This window comes from Pseudophryne corroboree, chromosome 11 (assembly GCF_028390025.1).
Source record: "Pseudophryne corroboree isolate aPseCor3 chromosome 11, aPseCor3.hap2, whole genome shotgun sequence".
In the NCBI taxonomy this organism is placed as follows: Eukaryota; Metazoa; Chordata; class Amphibia; order Anura; family Myobatrachidae; genus Pseudophryne; species Pseudophryne corroboree.
This window is the reverse complement of record NC_086454.1, coordinates 164,957,821-164,974,352: the sequence shown is the minus strand read 5'-3', so window position 1 is coordinate 164,974,352 and position 16,532 is coordinate 164,957,821. Positions and strand designations below refer to the sequence as shown.

The 16,532-nt window shown below is 32.9% G+C and overlaps 9 non-coding genes across 9 annotated transcripts; 5 read left to right on the top strand and 4 right to left on the bottom strand.

The window, feature by feature from the left end:
- Window positions 1-931: 931 nt before the first annotated feature.
- On the top strand, window positions 932-1,008 carry TRNAT-CGU (transfer RNA threonine (anticodon CGU)). Its single transcript has one exon. It is a non-coding gene; the product is annotated as a tRNA-Thr (tRNA).
- A 555-nt stretch (window positions 1,009-1,563) lies between these two features.
- Window positions 1,564-1,635, bottom strand: TRNAQ-UUG (transfer RNA glutamine (anticodon UUG)). Its single transcript has one exon. It is a non-coding gene; the product is annotated as a tRNA-Gln (tRNA).
- A 2,620-nt stretch (window positions 1,636-4,255) lies between these two features.
- Window positions 4,256-4,329, top strand: TRNAT-CGU (transfer RNA threonine (anticodon CGU)). The gene has a single exon. It is a non-coding gene; the product is annotated as a tRNA-Thr (tRNA).
- Window positions 4,330-5,920: 1,591 nt separating this feature from the next.
- On the top strand, window positions 5,921-5,994 carry TRNAT-CGU (transfer RNA threonine (anticodon CGU)). Its single transcript has one exon. It is a non-coding gene; the product is annotated as a tRNA-Thr (tRNA).
- Window positions 5,995-7,585: 1,591 nt separating this feature from the next.
- Window positions 7,586-7,659, top strand: TRNAT-CGU (transfer RNA threonine (anticodon CGU)). Its single transcript has one exon. It is a non-coding gene; the product is annotated as a tRNA-Thr (tRNA).
- A 562-nt stretch (window positions 7,660-8,221) lies between these two features.
- On the bottom strand, window positions 8,222-8,293 carry TRNAQ-UUG (transfer RNA glutamine (anticodon UUG)). Its single transcript has one exon. It is a non-coding gene; the product is annotated as a tRNA-Gln (tRNA).
- A 957-nt stretch (window positions 8,294-9,250) lies between these two features.
- TRNAT-UGU (transfer RNA threonine (anticodon UGU)) lies at window positions 9,251-9,324 on the top strand. Its single transcript has one exon. It is a non-coding gene; the product is annotated as a tRNA-Thr (tRNA).
- A 2,174-nt stretch (window positions 9,325-11,498) lies between these two features.
- TRNAQ-UUG (transfer RNA glutamine (anticodon UUG)) lies at window positions 11,499-11,570 on the bottom strand. Its single transcript has one exon. It is a non-coding gene; the product is annotated as a tRNA-Gln (tRNA).
- Window positions 11,571-16,410: 4,840 nt separating this feature from the next.
- Window positions 16,411-16,482, bottom strand: TRNAQ-UUG (transfer RNA glutamine (anticodon UUG)). Its single transcript has one exon. It is a non-coding gene; the product is annotated as a tRNA-Gln (tRNA).
- Between the last annotated feature and the right edge of the window lie 50 nt (window positions 16,483-16,532).

The following is a 16,532-nucleotide window of genomic DNA, read 5'->3' as shown; positions in this document are numbered from 1 at the left end:
TGAACTGAGCTCATCTTTTAAATGCAAAGAAAAGAAATTCAATACTTTATATATATGATTTCAAGTTTCTAATAAGCTCAGGGATGCAATAGGTGTTATGTAGAATATTTGTCTAAAACCAATGATAATATATAAAAAGTAACCTATTTTTAAGGAGAAGATAAATACTAGAAACCCAAATGCCTAGGACCAATTTCAGTTGGAGCATCACCCCTTATGTTATCCTAGCATTGAATTGACAGTTATTCTGTATTGTCATATTTGCATATCAGCCACTTACAATTGTTTCAAGCTTTATAACAGAGGACTGCCATTTTTATAGACCAAGGATGAAAGTCTCTTCTGAGTTAAGTCTGATTATGACATCACAATTTGTAAATTAAGCTAAAGTATGATTACAGAGTGTAGACTGAACAAAAAGTGCTTTCCTATGGATTGAAGTTTGTATTTTCTTAAGCTTTGCATTCCAAAATGTGCTAGCATTCTCTATTTCCAAAGGGCACATTAAGCTACTTCCCCATTATATATTTTTTGTGTTAAAAGTTATTTTTGCACAACTTGGTAAAACATACTAAATTTAGCACACAATGAATTACATCCTGGGATTATCTTTATCAACAATCTGTAAATGGATAAGAAAGATTGTGCATTAGATTTATCAGATTGATTTTGCTTAGAATTGCATTTACTCCTTGTCTAAATTGTCTATTTTTATACTATTATTAGATGCATTAATCTTTGTTGTTGTCCTATCTAATCATTTTTTTTATTTTGCAATGTGGAAAGAAACTGGTGCATTTTTATGATACCCATGCTTCAAGTGACTCTATGGCTTAAGCTGTTCCTTGAAAAATTAAATGCTATGCAAACAAAATATGTTCTGTGCTTTGAGGTACATTTGCCAGTCTTGTGTTTGCTTCTAGTAACATCTGTGGCCAGTTAGCTCAGTTGGTTAGAGCGTGGCGCTCGTAATGCCAAGGTCATGGGTTCGATCCCTGTTTGGCTACTTGCTTTTCTTGATGGACAAGAATGGAATAAGCTCATCGGTGTAGCATGAATACTTGAAAACATAATAGACACATATATCACAAAATCTCTTCAAATCCATATCAGAAGCCAGCATGAGTGTCATCCTTCGGCTGAAGAAGATTTTTCTCTACATGGCTCATTGACTTTTGTCTCAAATCGAGCAATATGGCATACCTAAGATTTGCAAGGGCAAATTAATCAGTTATTATATTGCTGCTCAAACATAGAGGGCACTAGGTGTTACTAGAAGAAGAATATACGTTCTCCCCTCTCATTAGTGCACACTGAAGTAAAAAAATTAAAATGGAGAATTTCTAAACACCAGAGCACAAGTAATGGATCTCAGCATTCTTATTGCATCTTTTCTTATTTCCAAATATTTGACATACTTCTGATTTGAAAAGTTTAAAAATGAGTTTAGACAAAGGACACCACTGAAAATGATGGAATTTATATGAATTGTAAATGAAGATTTGCAATACTCATACTTTGAATGAAAATGGAGCTTTAAAAAAAGGAGAAATAATCAACATTAGGTCCCACCGAGATTTGAACTCGGATTACTGGATTCAAAGTCCAGAGTGCTAACCATTACACCATGGAACCCTCAACTGAGCAAAGACTTCTACTGAACTGAGCTCATCTTTTAAATGCAAAGAAAAGAAATTCAATACTTTATATATATGATTTCAAGTTTCTAATAAGCTCAGGGATGCAATAGGTGTTATGTAGAATATTTGTCTAAAACCAATGATAATATATAAAAAGTAACCTATTTTTAAGGAGAAGATAAATACTAGAAACCCAAATGCCTAGGACCAATTTCAGTTGGAGCATCACCCCTTATGTTATCCTAGCATTGAATTGACAGTTTTTCTGTATTGTCATATTTGCATATCAGCCACTTACAATTGTTTCAAGCTTTATAACAGAGGACTGCCTTTTTTATAGACCAAGGATGAAAGTCTCTTGTGAGTTAAGTCTGATTATGACATCACAATTTGTAAATTAAGCTATAGTATGATTACAGAGTGTAGACTGTACAAAAAGTGCTTTCCTATGGATTGAAGTTTGTATTTTCTTAAGCTTTGCATTCCAAAATGTGCTAGCATTTTCTATTTCCAAAGGGCACATTAAGCTACTTCCCCATTATATATTTTTTGTGTTAAAAGTTATTTATACACAACTTGGTAAAACATACTAAATTTAACACATAATGAATTACATCCGGGGATTATCTTTATCAACAATCTGTAAATGGATAAGAAAGATTGTGCATTAGATTTATCAGATTGATTTTGCTTAGAATTGCATTTACTCCTTGTCTAAATTGTCTATTTTTATACTATTATTAGATGCATTAATCTTTGTTGTTGTCCTATCTAATCATTTTTTTTATTTTGCAATGTGGAAAGAAACTGGTGCATTTTTATGATACCCATGCTTCAAGTGACTCTATGGCTTAAGCTGTTCCTTGAAAAATTAAATGCTATGCAAACAAAATATGTTCTGTGCTTTGAGGTACATTTGCCAGTCTTGTGTTTGCTTCTAGTAACATCTGTGGCCAGTTAGCTCAGTTGGTTAGAGCGTGGCGCTCGTAATGCCAAGGTCATGGGTTCGATCCCTGTTTGGGTACTTGCTTTTCTTGATGGACAAGAATGGAATAAGCTCATCGGTGTAGCATGAATACTTGAAAACATAATAGACACATATATCACAAAATCTCTTCAAATCCATATCAGAAGACAGCATAAGTGTCATCCTTTGGCTGATGAAGATTTTTCTCTACATGGCTCATTGACTTTTGTCTCAAATCGAGCAATATGGCATACCTAAGATTTGCAAGGGCAAATTAATCAGTTATTATATTGCTGCTCAAACATAGAGGGCACTAGGTGTTACTAGAAGAAGAAGAAGATACGTTCTCCCCTCTCATTAGTGCACACTGAAGTAAAAAAAATTAAAATGGAGAATTTCTAAACACCAGAGCACAAGTAATGGATCTCTGCATTCTTATTGCATCTTTTCTTATTTCCAAATATTTGACATACTTCTGATTTGAAAATTTTAAAAATGAGTTTAGACAAAGGACACCACTGAAAATGATGGAATTTATATGAATTGTAAATGAAGATTTGCAATACTCATACTTTGAATGAAAATGGAGCTTTAAACAAAAGGAAAAGTAATCAACATTATATCTCACCGAGATTTGAACTCGGATTACTGGATTCAAAGTACAGAGTGCTAACCATTACACCATGGAACCCTCAACTGAGCATAGACTTCTACTGAACTGAGCTCATCTTTTAAATGCAAAGAAAATAAATTCAATACATTATATATATGATTTCAAGTTTCTAATAAGCTCAGGGATGCAATAGGTGTTATGTAGAATATTTGTCTAAAACCAATGATAATATATAAAAAGTAACCTATTTTTAAGGAGAAGATAAATACTAGAAACCCAAATGCCTAGGACCAATTTCAGTTGGAGCATCACCCCTTATGTTATCCTAGCATTGAATTGACAGTTTTTCTGTATTGTCATATTTGCATATCAGCCACTTACAATTGTTTCAAGCTTTATTACAGAGGACTGCTTTTTTTATAGACCAAGGATGAAAGTCTCTTGTGAGTTAAGTCTGATTATGACATCACAATTTGTAAATTAAGCTATAGTATGATTACAGAGTGTAGACTGAACAAAAAGTGCTTTCCTATGGATTGAAGTTTGTATTTTCTTAAGCTTTACATTCCAAAATGTGCTAGCATTCTCTATTTCCAAAGGGCACATTAAGCTACTTCCCCATTATATATTTTTTTGTGTTAAAAGTTATTTATACACAACTTGGTAAAACATACTAAATTTAACACATAATGAATTACATCCTGGGATTATCTTTATCAACAATCTGTAAATGGATAAGAAAGATTGTGCATTAGATTTATCAGATTGATTTTGCTTAGAATTGCATTTACTCCTTGTCTAAATTGTCTATTTTTATACTATTATTAGATGCATTAATCTTTGTTGTTGTCCTATCTTATCATTTTTTTTATTTTGCAATGTGGAAAGAAACTGGTGCATTTTTATGATACCCATGCTTCAAGTGACTCTATGGCTTAAGCTGTTCCTTGAAAAATTAAATGCTATGCAAACAAAATATGTTCTGTGCTTTGAGGTACATTTGCCAGTCTTGTGTTTGCTTCGAGTAAAATCCGTGGCCAGTTAGCTCAGTTGGTTAGAGCGTGGCGCTCGTAATGCCAAGGTCATGGGTTCGATCCCTGTTTTGGCTACTTGCTTTTCTTGATGGACAAGAATGGAATAAGCTGATCGGTGTAGCATGAATACTTGAAAACATAATAGACACATATATCACAAAATCTCTTCAAATCCATATCAGAAGACAGCATAAGTGTCATCCTTTGGCTGATGAAGATTTTTCTCTACATGGCTCATTGACTTTTGTCTCAAATCGAGCAATATGGCATACCTAAGATTTGCAAGGGCAAATTAATCAGTTATTATATTGCTGCTCAAACATAGAGGGCACTAGGTGTTACTAGAAGAAGAAGAAGATACGTTCTCCCCTCTCATTAGTGCACACTGAAGTAAAAAAAATTAAAATGGAGAATTTCTAAACACCAGAGCACAAGTAATGGATCTCTGCATTCTTATTGCATCTTTTCTTATTTCCAAATATTTGACATACTTCTGATTTGAAAATTTTAAAAATGAGTTTAGACAAAGGACACCACTGAAAATGATGGAATTTATATGAATTGTAAATGAAGATTTGCAATACTCATACTTTGAATGAAAATGGAGCTTTAAACAAAAGGAAAAGTAATCAACATTATATCTCACCGAGATTTGAACTCGGATTACTGGATTCAAAGTACAGAGTGCTAACCATTACACCATGGAACCCTCAACTGAGCAAAGACTTCTACTGAACTGAGCTCATCTTTTAAATGCAAAGAAAATAAATTCAATACATTATATATATGATTTCAAGTTTCTAATAAGCTCAGGGATGCAATAGGTGTTATGTAGAATATTTGTCTAAAACCAATGATAATATATAAAAAGTAACCTATTTTTAAGGAGAAGATAAATACTAGAAACCCAAATGCCTAGGACCAATTTCAGTTGGAGCATCACCCCTTATGTTATCCTAGCATTGAATTGACAGTTTTTCTGTATTGTCATATTTGCATATCAGCCACTTACAATTGTTTCAAGCTTTATTACAGAGGACTGCCTTTTTTATAGACCAAGGATGAAAGTCTCTTGTGAGTTAAGTCTGATTATGACATCACAATTTGTAAATTAAGCTATAGTATGATTACAGAGTGTAGACTGAACAAAAAGTGCTTTCCTATGGATTGAAGTTTGTATTTTCCTAAGCTTTACATTCCAAAATGTGCTAGCATTCTCTATTTCCAAAGGGCACATTAAGCTACTTCCCCATTATATATTTTTTTGTGTTAAAAGTTATTTATACACAACTTGGTAAAACATACTAAATTTAACACATAATGAATTACATCCTGGGATTATCTTTATCAACAATCTGTAAATGGATAAGAAAGATTGTGCATTAGATTTATCAGATTGATTTTGCTTAGAATTGCATTTACTCCTTGTCTAAATTGTCTATTTTTATACTATTATTAGATGCATTAATCTTTGTTGTTGTCCTATCTTATCATTTTTTTTATTTTGCAATGTGGAAAGAAACTGGTGCATTTTTATGATACCCATGCTTCAAGTGACTCTATGGCTTAAGCTGTTCCTTGAAAAATTAAATGCTATGCAAACAAAATATGTTCTGTGCTTTGAGGTACATTTGCCAGTCTTGTGTTTGCTTCGAGTAAATTCCGTGGCCAGTTAGCTCAGTTGGTTAGAGCGTGGCGCTCGTAATGCCAAGGTCATGGGTTCGATCCCTGTTTTGGCTACTTGCTTTACTTGATGGACAAGAATGGAATAAGCTGATCGGTGTAGCATGAATACTTGAAAACATAATAGACACATATATCACAAAATCTCTTCAAATCCATATCAGAAGACAGCATAAGTGTCATCCTTTGGCTGATGAAGATTTTTCTCTACATGGCTCATTGACTTTTGTCTCAAATCGAGCAATATGGCATACCTAAGATTTGCAAGGGCAAATTAATCAGTTATTATATTGCTGCTCAAACATAGAGGGCACTAGGTGTTACTAGAAGAAGAAGAAGATACGTTCTCCCCTCTCATTAGTGCACACTGAAGTAAAAAAAATTAAAATGGAGAATTTCTAAACACCAGAGCACAAGTAATGGATCTCTGCATTCTTATTGCATCTTTTCTTATTTCCAAATATTTGACATACTTCTGATTTGAAAATTTTAAAAATGAGTTTAGACAAAGGACACCACTGAAAATGATGGAATTTATATGAATTGTAAATGAAGATTTGCAATACTCATACTTTGAATGAAAATGGAGCTTTAAACAAAAGGAAAAGTAATCAACATTATATCTCACCGAGATTTGAACTCGGATTACTGGATTCAAAGTACAGAGTGCTAACCATTACACCATGGAACCCTCAACTGAGCAAAGACTTCTACTGAACTGAGCTCATCTTTTAAATGCAAAGAAAATAAATTCAATACATTATATATATGATTTCAAGTTTCTAATAAGCTCAGGGATGCAATAGGTGTTATGTAGAATATTTGTCTAAAACCAATGATAATATATAAAAAGTAACCTATTTTTAAGGAGAAGATAAATACTAGAAACCCAAATGCCTAGGACCAATTTCAGTTGGAGCATCACCCCTTATGTTATCCTAGCATTGAATTGACAGTTTTTCTGTATTGTCATATTTGCATATCAGCCACTTACAATTGTTTCAAGCTTTATTACAGAGGACTGCCTTTTTTATAGACCAAGGATGAAAGTCTCTTGTGAGTTAAGTCTGATTATGACATCACAATTTGTAAATTAAGCTATAGTATGATTACAGAGTGTAGACTGAACAAAAAGTGCTTTCCTATGGATTGAAGTTTGTATTTTCTTAAGCTTTACATTCCAAAATGTGCTAGCATTCTCTATTTCCAAAGGGCACATTAAGCTACTTCCCCATTATATATTTTTTTGTGTTAAAAGTTATTTATACACAACTTGGTAAAACATACTAAATTTAACACATAATGAATTACATCCTGGGATTATCTTTATCAACAATCTGTAAATGGATAAGAAAGATTGTGCATTAGATTTATCAGATTGATTTTGCTTAGAATTGCATTTACTCCTTGTCTAAATTGTCTATTTTTATACTATTATTAGATGCATTAATCTTTGTTGTTGTCCTATCTTATCATTTTTTTTATTTTGCAATGTGGAAAGAAACTGGTGCATTTTTATGATACCCATGCTTCAAGTGACTCTATGGCTTAAGCTGTTCCTTGAAAAATTAAATGCTATGCAAACAAAATATGTTCTGTGCTTTGAGGTACATTTGCCAGTCTTGTGTTTGCTTCGAGTAAATTCCGTGGCCAGTTAGCTCAGTTGGTTAGAGCGTGGCGCTCGTAATGCCAAGGTCATGGGTTCGATCCCTGTTTTGGCTACTTGCTTTACTTGATGGACAAGAATGGAATAAGCTGATCGGTGTAGCATGAATACTTGAAAACATAATAGACACATATATCACAAAATCTCTTCAAATCCATATCAGAAGACAGCATAAGTGTCATCCTTTGGCTGATGAAGATTTTTCTCTACATGGCTCATTGACTTTTGTCTCAAATCGAGCAATATGGCATACCTAAGATTTGCAAGGGCAAATTAATCAGTTATTATATTGCTGCTCAAACATAGAGGGCACTAGGTGTTACTAGAAGAAGAAGAAGATACGTTCTCCCCTCTCATTAGTGCACACTGAAGTAAAAAAAATTAAAATGGAGAATTTCTAAACACCAGAGCACAAGTAATGGATCTCTGCATTCTTATTGCATCTTTTCTTATTTCCAAATATTTGACATACTTCTGATTTGAAAATTTTAAAAATGAGTTTAGACAAAGGACACCACTGAAAATGATGGAATTTATATGAATTGTAAATGAAGATTTGCAATACTCATACTTTGAATGAAAATGGAGCTTTAAACAAAAGGAGAAATAATCAACATTAGATCTCACCGAGATTTGAACTCGGATTACTGGATTCAAAGTCCAGAGTGCTAACCATTACACCATGGAACCCTCAACTGAGCAAAGACTTCTACTGAACTGAGCTCATCTTTTAAATGCAAAGAAAAGAAATTCAATACTTTATATATATGATTTCAAGTTTCTAATAAGCTCAGGGATGCAATAGGTGTTATGTAGAATATTTGTCTAAAACCAATGATAATATATAAAAAGTAACCTATTTTTAAGGAGAAGATAAATATTAGAAACCCAAATGCCTAGGACCAATTTCAGTTGGAGCATCACCCCTTATGTTATCCTAGCATTGAATTGACAGTTTTTCTGTATTGTCATATTTGCATATCAGCCACTTACAATTGTTTCAAGCTTTAGAACAGAGGACTGCCTTTTTTATAGACCAAGGATGAAAGTCTCTTGTGAGTTAAGTCTGATTATGACATCACAATTTGTAAATTAAGCTATAGTATGATTACAGAGTGTAGACTGAACAAAAAGTGCTTTCCTATGGATTGAAGTTTGTGTTTTCTTAAGCTTTGCATTCCAAAATGTGCTAGCATTCTCTATTTCCAAAGGGCACATTAAGCTACTTCCCCATTATATATTTTTTTTGTGTTAAAAGTTATTTATACACAACTTGGTAAAACATACTAAATTTAACACATAATGAATTACATCCTGGGATTATCTTTATCAACAATCTGTAAATGGATAAGAAAGATTGTGCATTAGATTTATCAGATTGATTTTGCTTAGAATTTTATTTACTCCTTGTCTAAATTGTCTATTTTTATACTATTATTAGATGCATTAATCTTTGTTGTTGTCCTATCTAATCATTTTTTTATTTTGCAATGTGGAAAGAAACTGGTGCATTTTTATGATACCCATGCTTCAAGTGACTCTATGGCTTAAGCTGTTCCTTGAAAAATTAAATGCTATGCAAACAAAATATGTTCTGTGCTTTGAGGTACATTTGCCAGTCTTGTGTTTGCTTCTAGTAACATCTGTGGCCAGTTAGCTCAGTTGGTTAGAGCGTGGCGCTTGTAATGCCAAGGTCATGGGTTCAATACCTGTTTTGGCTACTTGCTTTTCTTGATGGACAAGAATGGAATAAGCTCATCGGTGTAGCATGAATACTTGAAAACATAATAGACACATATATCACAAAATCTCTTCAAATCCATATCAGAAGCCAGCATGAGTGTCATCCTTTGGCTGATGAAGACTTTTCTCTACATGGCTCATTGACTTTTGTCTCAAATCGAGCAATATGGCATACCTAAGATTTGCAAGGGCAAATTAATCAGTTATTATATTGCTGCTCAAACATAGAGGGCACTAGGTGTTACTAGAAGAAGAAGATACGTTCTCCCCTCTCATTAGTGCACACTGAAGTAAAAAAAATTAAAATGGAGAATTTCTAAACACCAGAGCACAAGTAATGAATCTCAGCATTCTTATTGCATCTTTTCTTATTTCCAAATATTTGACATACTTCTGATTTGAAAAGTTTAAAAATGAGTTTAGACAAAGGACACCACTGAAAATGATGGAATTTATATGAATTGTAAATGAAGATTTGCAATACTCATACTTTGAATGAAAATGGAGCTTTAAACAAAAGGAGAAATATTCAACATTAGATCTCACCGAGATTTGAACTTGGATTACTGGATTCAAAGTCCAGAGTGCTAACCATTACACCATGGAACCCTCAATTGAGCAAAGACTTCTACTGAACTGAGCTCATCTTTTAAATGCAAAGAAAAGAAATTCAATACTTTATATATATGATTTCAAGTTTCTAATAAGCTCAGGGATGCAATAGGTGTTATGTAGAATATTTGTCTAAAACCAATGATAATATATAAAAAGTAACCCATTTTTAAGGAGAAGATAAATACTAGAAACCCAAATGCCTAGGACCAATTTCAGTTGGAGCATCACCCCTTATGTTATCCTAGCATTGAATTGACAGTTTTTCTGTATTGTCATATTTGCATATCAGCCGCTTACAATTGTTTCAAGCTTTATAACAGAGGACTGCCTTTTTTATAGACCAAGGATGAAAGTCTCTTGTGAGTTAAGTCTGATTATGACATCACAATTTGTAAATTAAGCTATAGTATGATTACAGAGTGTAGACTGAACAAAAAGTGCTTTCCTATGGATTGAAGTTTGTATTTTCTTAAGCTTTGCATTCCAAAATGTGCTAGCATTCTCTATTTCCAAAGGCACATTAAGCTACTTCCCCATTATATATTTTTTGTGTTAAAAGTTATTTATACACAACTTGGTAAAACATACTAAATTTAACACATAATGAATTACATCCTGGGATTATCTTTATCAACAATCTGTAAATGGATAAGAAAGATTGTGCATTAGATTTATCAGATTGATTTTGCTTAGAATTGCATTTACTCCTTGTCTAAATTGTCTATTTTTATACTATTATTAGATGCATTAATCTTTGTTTTTGTCCTATCTAATCATTTTTTTTATTTTGCAATGTGGAAAGAAACTGGTGCATTTTTATGATACCCATGCTTCAAGTGACTCTATGGCTTTAGCTGTTCCTTGAAAAATTAAATGCTATGCAAACAAAATATGTTCTGTGCTTTGAGGTACATTTGCCAGTTTTGTGTTTGCTTCTAGTAATGCCAAGGTCATGGGTTCGATCCCTGTTTTGGCTACTTGCTTTTCTTGATGGACAAGAATGGAATAAGCTCATCGGTGTAGCATGAATACTTGAAAACATAATAGACACATATATCACAAAATCTCTTCAAATCCATATCAGAAGACAGCATAAGTGTCATCCTTTGGCTGATGAAGATTTTTCTCTACATGGCTCATTGACTTTTGTCTCAAATCGAGCAATATGGCATACCTAAGATTTGCAAGGGCAAATTAATCAGTTATTATATTGCTGCTCAAACATAGAGGGCACTAGGTGTTACTAGAAGAAGAATATACGTTCTCCCCTCTCATTAGTGCACACTGAAGTAAAAAAAATTAAAATGGAGAATTTCTAAACACCAGACCACAAGTAATGGATCTCTGCATTCTTATTGCATCTTTTCTTATTTCCAAATATTTGACATACTTCTAAATTTGAAAAGTTTAAAAATGAGTTTAGACAAAGGACGCCACTGAAAATGATGGAATTTATATGAATTGTAAATGAAGATTTGCAATACTCATACTTTGAATGAAAATGGAGCTTTAAACAAAAGAAGAAATAATCAACATTAGATCTCACCGAGATTTGAACTCGGATTACTGGATTCAAAGTCCAGAGTGCTAACCATTACACCATGGAACCCTCAACTGAGCAAAGACTTCTACTGAACTGAGCTCATCTTTTAAATGCAAAGAAAAGAAATTCAATACTTTATATATATATGAATTCAAGTTTCTAATAAGCTCAGGGATGCAATAGGTGTTATGTAGAATATTTGTCTAAAACCAATGATAATATGTAAAAAGTAACCTATTTTTAAGGAGAAGATAAATACTAGAAACCCAAATGCCTAGGACCAATTTCAGTTGGAGCATCACCCCTTATGTTATCCTAGCATTGAATTGACAGTTTTTCTGTATTGTCATATTTGCATATCAGCCGCTTACAATTGTTTTAAGCTTTATAACAGAGGACTGACTTTTTTTATAGACCAAGGATGAAAGTCTCTTGTGAGTTAAGTCTGATTATGACATCACAATTTGTAAATTAAGCTATAGTATGATTACAGAGTGTAGACTGAACAAAAAGTGCTTTCCTATGGATTTAAGTTTGTATTTTCTTAAGCTTTGCATTCCAAAATGTGCTAGCATTCTCTATTTCCAAAGGGCACATTAAGCTACTTCCCCATTATATATTTTTTGTGTTAAAAGTTATTTATACACAACTTGGTAAAACATACTAAATTTAACACATAATGAATTACATCCTGGGATTATCTTTATCAACAATCTGTAAATGGATAAGAAAGATTGTGCATTAGATTTATCAGATTGATTTTGCTTAGAATTGCATTTACTCCTTGACTAAATTGTCTATTTTTATACTATTATTAGATGCATTAATCTTTGTTGTTATCCTATCTAATCATTTTTTTATTTTGCAATGTGGAAAGAAACTGGTGCATTTTTATGATACCCATGCTTCAAGTGACTCTATGGCTTAAGCTGTTCCTTGAAAAATTAAATGCTATGCAAACAAAATATGTTCTGTGCTTTGAGGTACATTTGCCAGTTTTGTGTTTGCTTCTAGTAACATCTGTGGCCAGTTAGCGCAGTTGGATAGAGCGTGGCGCTCGTAAAAAACCAAGGACTTGGGTTTGATCCCTTTTTTGGCTACTTGCTCATCGGTATAGCATGAATACTTGAAAACATAATAGACACATATATCACAAAATCTCTTCAAATCCTTATCAGAAGACAGCATAAGTGTCATCCTTTGGCTGATGAAGATTTTTCTCTACATGGCTCATTGACTTTTGTCTCAAATCGAGCAATATGGCATACCTAAGATTTGCAAGGGCAAATTAATCAGTTATTATATTGCTGCTCAAACATAGAGGGCACTAGGTGTTACTAGAAGAAGAAGATACGTTCTCCCCTCTCATTAGTGCACACTGAAGTAAAAAAAATTAAAATGGAGAATTTCTAAACACCAGAGCACAAGTAATGGATCTCAGCATTTTTATTGCATCTTTTCTTATTTCCAAATATTTGACATACTTCTGATTTGAAAAGTTTAAAAATGAGTTTAGACAAAGGACACCACTGAAAATGATGGAATTTATATGAATTGTAAATGAAGATTTGCAATACTCATACTTTGAATGAAAATGGAGCTTTAAACAAAAGGAGAAATATTCAACATTAGATCTCACCGAGATTTGAACTTGGATTACTGGATTCAAAGTCCAGAGTGCTAACCATTACACCATGGAACCCTCAACTGAGCAAAGACTTCTACTGAACTGAGCTCATCTTTTAAATGCAAAGAAAAGAAATTCAATACTTTATATATATGATTTCAAGTTTCTAATAAGCTCAGGGATGCAATAGGTGTTATGTAGAATATTTGTCTAAAACCAATGATAATATATAAAAAGTAACCCATTTTTAAGGAGAAGATAAATACTAGAAACCCAAATGCCTAGGACCAATTTCAGTTGGGGCATCACCCCTTATGTTATCCTAGCATTGAATTGACAGTTTTTCTGTATTGTCATATTTGCATATCAGCCACTTACAATTGTTTCAAGCTTTATAACAGAGGACTGCCTTTTTTATAGACCAAGGATGAAAGTCTCTTGTGAGTTAAGTCTGATTATGACATCACAATTTGTAAATTAAGCTATAGTATGATTACAGAGTGTAGACTGAACAAAAAGTGCTTTCCTATGGATTGAAGTTTGTATTTTCTTAAGCTTTGCATTCCAAAATGTGCTAGCATTCTCTATTTCCAAAGGGCACATTAAGCTACTTCCCCATTATATATTTTTTGTGTTAAAAGTTATTTATACACAACTTGGTAAAACATACTAAATTTAACACATAATGAATTACATCCTGGGATTATCTTTATCAACAATCTGTAAATGGATAAGAAAGATTGTGCATTAGATTTATCAGATTGATTTTGCTTAGAATTGCATTTACTCCTTGTCTAAATTGTCTATTTTTATACTATTATTAGATGCATTAATCTTTGTTGTTGTCCTATCTTATAATTTTTTTTATTTTGCAATGTGGAAAGAAACTGGTGCATTTTTATGATACCCATGCTTCAAGTGACTCTATGGCTTAAGCTGTTCCTTGAAAAATTAAATGCTATGCAAACAAAATATGTTCTGTGCTTTGAGGTACATTTGCCAGTCTTGTGTTTGCTTCTAGTAACATCTGTGGCCAGTTAGCTCAGTTTATTAAAGCGTGGCACTCGTAATGCCAAGGTCATGGGTTCGATACCTGTTTTGGCTACTTGCTTTTCTTGATGGACAAGAATGGAATAAGCTCATCGGTGTAGCATGAATACTTGAAAACATTATAGACACATATATCACAAAATCTCTTCAAATCCATATCAGAAGCCAGCATGAGTGTCATCCTTTGGCTGATGAAGATTTTTCTCTACATGGCTCATTGACTTTTGTCTCAAATCGAGCAATATGGCATACCTAAGATTTGCAAGGGCAAATTAATCAGTTATTATATTGCTGCTCAAACATAGAGGGCACTAGGTGTTACTAGAAGAAGAAGATACGTTCTCCCCTCTCATTAGTGCACACTGAAGTAAAAAAAATTAAAATGGAGAATTTCTAAACACCAGAGCACAAGTAATGGATCTCAGCATTTTTATTGCATCTTTTCTTATTTCCAAATATTTGACATACTTCTGATTTGAAAAGTTTAAAAATGAGTTTAGACAAAGGACACCACTGAAAATGATGGAATTTATATGAATTGTAAATGAAGATTTGCAATACTCATACTTTGAATGAAAATGGAGCTTTAAACAAAAGGAGAAATATTCAACATTAGATCTCACCGAGATTTGAACTTGGATTACTGGATTCAAAGTCCAGAGTGCTAACCATTACACCATGGAACCCTCAACTGAGCAAAGACTTCTACTGAACTGAGCTCATCTTTTAAATGCAAAGAAAAGAAATTCAATACTTTATATATATGATTTCAAGTTTCTAATAAGCTCAAGGATGCAATAGGTGTTATGTAGAATATTTGTCTAAAACCAATGATAATATATAAAAAGTAACCCATTTTTAAGGAGAAGATAAATACTAGAAACCCAAATGCCTAGGACCAATTTCAGTTGGAGCATCACCCCTTATGTTATCCTAGCATTGAATTGACAGTTTTTCTGTATTGTCATATTTGCATATCAGCCACTTACAATTGTTTCAAGCTTTATAACAGAGGACTGCCTTTTTTATAGACCAAGGATGAAAGTCTCTTGTGAGTTAAGTCTGATTATGACATCACAATTTGTAAATTAAGCTATAGTATGATTACAGAGTGTAGACTGAACAAAAAGTGCTTTCCTATGGATTGAAGTTTGTATTTTCTTAAGCTTTGCATTCCAAAATGTGCTAGCATTCTCTATTTCCAAAGGGCACATTAAGCTCCTTCCCCATTATATATTTTTTGTGTTAAAAGTTATTTATACACAACTTGGTAAAACATACTAAATTTAACACATAATGAATTACATCCTGGGATTATCTTTATCAACAATCTGTAAATGGATAAGAAAGATTGTGCATTAGATTTATCAGATTGATTTTGCTTAGAATTGCATTTACTCCTTGTCTAAATTGTCTATTTTTATACTATTATTAGATGCATTAATCTTTGTTTTTGTCCTATCTAATCATTTTTTTTATTTTGCAATGTGGAAAGAAACTGGTGCATTTTTATGATACCCATGCTTCAAGTGACTCTATGGCTTAAGCTGTTCCTTGAAAAATTAAATGCTATGCAAACAAAATATGTTCTGTGCTTTGAGGTACATTTGCCAGTTTTGTGTTTGCTTCTAGTAATGCCAAGGTCATGGGTTCGATCCCTGTTTTGGCTACTTGCTTTTCTTGATGGACAAGAATGGAATAAGCTCATCGGTGTAGCATGAATACTTGAAAACATAATAGACACATATATCACAAAATCTCTTCAAATCCATATCAGAAGACAGCATAAGTGTCATCCTTTGGCTGATGAAGATTTTTCTCTACATGGCTCATTGACTTTTGTCTCAAATCGAGCAATATGGCATACCTAAGATTTGCAAGGGCAAATTAATCAGTTATTATATTGCTGCTCAAACATAGAGGGCACTAGGTGTTACTAGAAGAAGAAGATACGTTCTCCCCTCTCATTAGTGCACACTGAAGTAAAAAAAATTAAAATGGAGAATTTCTAAACACCAGAGCACAAGTAATGGATCTCTGCATTCTTATTGCATCTTTTCTTATTTCCAAATATTTGACATACTTCTGATTTGAAAAGTTTAAAAATGAGTTTAGACAAAGGACACCACTGAAAATGATGGAATTTATATGAATTGTAAATGAAGATTTGCAATACTCATACTTTGAATGAAAATGGAGCTTTAAACAAAAAGAGAAATAATCAACATTAGATCTCACCGAGATTTGAACTCGGATTACTGGATTCAAAGTCCAGAGTGCTAACCATTACACCATGGAACCCTCAACTGAGCAAAGACTTCTACTGAACTGAGCTCATCTTTTAAATGCAA